At 28.7% G+C, this 6,125-nt stretch overlaps 1 non-coding gene across 1 annotated transcript; it reads left to right on the forward strand.

Annotated features, from left to right (window-relative positions):
• On the forward strand, nt 5,664–5,736 carry TRNAA-UGC. Its single transcript has one exon. It is a non-coding gene; the product is annotated as a tRNA-Ala (tRNA).

A 6,125-nucleotide genomic window follows, 5' to 3' on the forward strand; every position in this document is an offset into this window, starting at 1 on the left:
TAGCATGTCAATGCTCCATACTAGGTCTACTAGTAAACCTGCATAATAATCTCACAACATATACAATATCGGGTCTAGTGCAATCAGTGACATATCGAAGGCTGTCAATGATGCACGCATACTCAGTTTGTCTTACACCTTCACTAGTATTCTTAAAAAAATTTACACTTGGATCAAATGGTGCGCTAACAGGTTTATAGTCAAAATATTTATATTTCTTTAAGATATTTTCCACATAGTGAGATTGATCCAAATAAATTCCTTCGTTTGACCTAGTAACTTTTATACAAAGGATTATATTTGCCTTCCCAAGGTCTTTCATATCAAAGTTTTTACACAATAATGATTTCACATTATTCACAACATAAATGTTGAAACCAAATATGAGTAGGTCATTTACATAGAGACATATGATAATGCAAATGTCATTTTCTGATTTGTAATAAATGCATTTGTCACTTTCATTCACCTTAAACTCATTTGATACCATTAAGTATTTAAACTTTGCATGCCACTATTTAGGTGCTTGCTTAGGACCACACAATGACTTATCCAACTTGCAAATCTTATTTTCATGCTCATGTATTACAAAGCCTTCAGGTTGTTCCATATAGATTTCTTCTTCCAAATCACCATTTAAAAAAGGAGTCTTAACATCCATTTGATGTACTAATAAATTATGAATCACAACGATCGATATTAGTACTCTAATGGATGTTATTCTAGTAACAAGTGAAAATGTGTCGAATAAATATATATTCTCTCTTTGCCTAAAACCCTTATCTACAAGGCGGACCTTGTATTTATCCATTGTGCCATCAGGTTTCAGTTTCTTTTTCAATACCCACTTACAACCAATAGGTTTGCAACCAGGAGGCAAGTCGGCTAAATGCCAAGTCTTCTAAGACTCTAGCAAATCCATCTCATCATTTATGGCCTCTTGGCACAAATCAACATCCAAAGAATTCAAAGCTTCTTAGAGGATTGATGGATCCTCTTCCAATGTATAGATCATATAATCAAGTCCATACTCTCTAGCAGTCATTGCTCACTTACTTCTTCTAGGTTCTATTTCTAACCCATCGTTATTATCATTTATTACTAATCATAGGTATGTAACTAGTTGTTGTGCTCCCACTATTCCTCAATTTAAAAGAGAATTTCATTTCATTGAAGTTTGCATCGTTAGACTCAATGATCACTTTTGAATTAAGATCATAAAACATGTATGTCTTGTTGTTTACAACATACCCAATGAATACACATTCATGGGATCTAGTTGCGAGTTTATCTCTCTTGGAGTCTGATATCCGAACATAAGTCAGATAACCCCAAGTTGTCAAATAAGACAAGTTTGGATGTCTATTCTTAATAATTTCATATGGGAAAATTTTACTTTTAGTCTTGAGGACTCTATTTAGCACATAACATACAATTAATAAAATTTCACTCCACCAAGAGGGTGTTGTACCAGAACTTAACATAATAGTTACAACTAATTCAATTAAAGTTCTATTCTTTCTTTCAGCTTTACCATTCATTTCAGGTGAATATGGTGCAGTTGTTTCATGAATAATGTCATTTAATTTATAAAAATCATTAAATATGTTAGAGTCATATTCAGTGCCTCTGCCGCTTCTGAGTTTCTTTATTTTCTTGTTGAGTTGATTTTCAATTTCAATTACATATAACTTAAACATGTCAAGTGTTTCACTTTTATTTTTCATAAGATATACATAAGTAAAATCATAGCAGTCATAAATAAAAGTGATAAAATAACGTTTACCATTTCTAGTTAACGTTCCATCTAATTCATACAAATCTGAGTGTATTAAATCTAAAGGCTCGGACTCTAGAGTGTGCATCACATCTTTGAGAATCAGAGTCTTCCCATATGTAAACTTCAGCTCCACATCACTAGTTCTAGCAACAACAATGGTGTGGGAGTCACCCAATAGCACCTTCTTGTCATCAACATTCGTGTATGTTTTGAACATAGCACAATGATAGCGGACATGGTGGGATGTGCCAGTATCTACCCACCATCCATCAGTTCCTTCAACCATAGTGACCTCAGATAACACAACCACTAATGGCTCATCAACCATGTTTGCCCATGGAGGACGATCCATTGGTTTATTTCTGCATTGGCATGTCATATGACCTGGCTTCCCACACTTGAAGTAGATAAGCAGGTTGCTAGAGTCATTCTTAGTAGGTGGCTTCGCATATTGCACTTTTTGAGGGTTCTAATTCTTGTTGCGACTGATTTTCTTAGCCTTATGCTCGTTGCAGTTCTGATTCTTTAAGTTAGTGTTAGAAGGCTTTAGAACCGCACTTGAGAATTTCTTCTTAGTGTTATTGTTGGAGACAATCAGCATCTCTTCTCCCTGATCTAGCTTACGAGCCTCTTCTTCAATACGAAGACGAGTAATCAGAGATTCCAAAGAAATTTCTTTGGTCTTATGCCTCATAAGGTTTTTAAAGTCCTTCCAGCTATGAGGCAATTTGTCAATTATGACAACCACTTGGAATTGCTAATCTATGTACATACACATAGAAATGATCTCATGAGCAATTTTTTATCTCGTGGGACTGAGACTTTACTGATTTATCATTAATCATTTCATACTTGAGGTAGCGGCTAACAACATACTTTTTAGTCTCATATTCCTCAGTATCATCTTTTTTCCAAGTGCATACCAAATTAATTTGGGAGCCTTGTATGAGTTGCAGTAATCATATAGATAGATAACCCATTCATAATGAAATTCTTACTTAAGTAATCACTTTCATTCCAGAGAGCTATTTAAACCACATTAAAACTCATCATTTTTCAAACAAATTCCAATAGACAAATTCAAGTAGTATATGAGTCAATATCTCTTCATTATTTTTGGTTTATTATAACATAGTATAAATGTGATTTAAACAATATTTCTTTAGAATTATTAGATGTAGGTTGTAACGAACCACAAATATTGAAAAGACACTGACTCTTATGTTATTTCGACTTATCTCCACAATATACCATATTTTATTTAACTCATTACATTTTGTGTTTAAAAGATCACATTTATTACTCGTAAAAGGATATTTAGTGTAATAATATATATATATATATATATATATGTATATATATATATATAGTGCAATATATATATATATAACTTAAGAATATTGGTGTACTTTACTCTAATTTTTTTATGGCTTTGAGGGCCTAACCAAATATCCTCTTGAAAATATCAATATCATTGCTACCAATGATCGATGAAAGGCCCAACATAACACCAAGAGAAAAACTTGTGTGAAAACATATTTAACATATATTTAGAGATAAATATATTTATGTGTTTTGGTGCTGTCATTTAAATCTAAATTTTAAATAAAATTAAATTTTTAATGTGTTATTAAAATTTGATTGTTTGTCTGTACATACATCTCCATACAAGTCTTCCTCTGTACTTCTCGTTCTCTTTAGGTTAGTCAAGCTCACAATCATCCATCATGTTTTCAACAATACACTTATTAAAATATATTTTGGTATATTAAATTAATATTGTATTTAATTAATAATTAGTTTAAGATTACTTACTTTTTTTTATTAGTTAGTTAGTTTTGATTGTTAGTTTAATTAGTTTTCTTAATTTTTTATATAAGACATTTATTATAATTTTGTTATTTATACAATTCATTCAAATTATTTATTCAATCAATAAAATACATATCATTTTTTTAATTTCTAATAACATTTCACATTCACACAAAAACCAATCCACAAAAAGGTGGAACAACAATAATAAAAATAGAAAGAAATAACAAAAACTTAGGGTACACAAAGCAACAAGAGGGAGTGCAAAAATCAAAAGACGCATTTCAGATATTGATTTAATTAGGATGAAAAACACAACCCCATTAAATATTACCACTCATTCATCATCTGGGTTTGTTTCTGAGGTTGAAAAAACTGTAATGTGGATTACAATTGAATTTGAATTGTTGCATATACTCAGCCTAGTCTCACACGCCACTGAAGCTGGAGAAACAAGTAAACAACACAATGCTCTATCCTTAACATTTTTCTTCTGTTTACATGTTATTTTATTTAATCGTCATCATCATTTTTTTGTTATTATTATTGATTTTGAGTTTAGTGTATATACCCACAAAATATTTTAAATTATTTTTAAATTGGTGGGTGACATAATAATAATTTTAAAAAACTATTATAGTATTAGTGTATAAAGTATATTTAATTTCTATTTCCTTTATTTCTCATATCATTATTTGTTTCATAACATTTTTATAATTTAAAATTATAATATAATACCATCAATAATGTATGGTGCATGCTATATTAGGAATATGAGTGCTTTTAAATCTAGAATATAATTTTAAAACATAATAACAATGAATTAATTAATATTTTTAAAATTGAACTTATTAAAAAACCTGAAAATTGTTATTAAATAATTACAAATGTAAAAATAGATAAATATAATTTTGGTACATAAAATAAATATAAACAACGCATCTAAAAAACTATACTTAATATTTTATACTTAAGTATTTTTTTAAGTTTTTTTATATAAATTCTTTAATTTTTTACTTTTATGGATACTAGCGTGTTGACAGGCACTACCGTTCCTGTCAACTCGCTTTCCTATTGTTTGTAATGTGTATTTTACATATTAAGTTGTATTATATATTGTAATTTGCAGTTGAATATATATTGTAATGTGTATTATATTTATACAATTACAATATCACTCAATTACAACATTCGAATAAACACAATTAATATAGTATTAAATAAAATATGAAATAAATGTTTATTAATATAAGTATATATAAAGATGAAATTAGAAGTTATAAAATAAAATTAGAAGTTATAAAATATGAAATAAATGTGTAGTAGTATAAGTATATATAAAGATGAAAGTATAACTTATACAATAAAATTAGAAGTTATAAAATATGAAATAAATGTGTAGTAGTATAAGTATATATAAAGATGAAAGTATAACTTATACAATAAAATTAGAAGTTATAAAATATGAAATAAATGTGTAGTAGTATAAGTATATATAAAGATGAAAGTATAACTTATACAATAAAATTAGAAGTTATAAAATATGAAATAAATGTTTAGTAGTATAAGTATATATAAAGATGAAAGTATAACTTATACACTAAAATTAGAAGTTATAAAATATGAAATAGGAAAACCCAAAATAACTTCATGAAAGTTAGGTTATGTTTTTCCTTTATTAAGTAGTATAAATATGCAACTTATAGTTAATATATTTGAGGTGGTTGTATAGGATTATATGATTTTTTAAAATTAAATTTTTGGAGGGCAAAATAGGAATATATAAATTATGCCATGGTGGTGGTTACACCATGTTTTGGCTTTATATATAGTATAGAAGTATAGATAAGTTCGTGATATTATATTTACAAATTGTTTGTCTTGTTGAGATTTAATTTTGGATTTTTATTTATCCTGTTATTGAATAATGATAATAATTCATTCGAATAAAATCAAGAAATGTGAAAATGATCATGCCCTCGAATCAAGGTTAAAAAGTCTCCATGGTTATCAATGACGAACATCGAGTAATAACATTATAGCTTATTTTAAATGATTTATACAACAGATCGGGGATGTAGCTCAAATGGTAGAGCGCTCGCTTTGCATGCGAGAGGCACGGGGTTCGATCCCCCGCATCTCCAAAAGTTATATTTGATTTTCAGTAGTGGACTTTCTGACTTTTCTGAACCCAAATTGTGAAGGAGTATAATGGTTGTACTTGTATTGGGAGTGTGGAGGAGAAAGGGAGAGAAGCAAAAACATATGTATGTGCCTAACAACGTTATAATATTTCCGCCTATCTTTTTTCTTAATTTATCTATTCCTATAATAATATTATAAATATTAAAGTACTATACTATTTGGTACATATATAATATTGTGGGTTAACTTTCCATAAGTACTATACCATTTCACTCATTTCCGAAGTACTATACCATTTCACTCATTTGATTGAATATTATGCTTAACATCTCCATTAATTTCCATCATATTACAAAATGAAAGGAAACAAATATGAGTGGTTTCGGGG

The sequence above is a fragment of the Lupinus angustifolius genome, chromosome LG02, assembly GCF_001865875.1.
Source record: "Lupinus angustifolius cultivar Tanjil chromosome LG02, LupAngTanjil_v1.0, whole genome shotgun sequence".
NCBI classification, from domain to species: domain Eukaryota; kingdom Viridiplantae; phylum Streptophyta; class Magnoliopsida; order Fabales; family Fabaceae; genus Lupinus; species Lupinus angustifolius.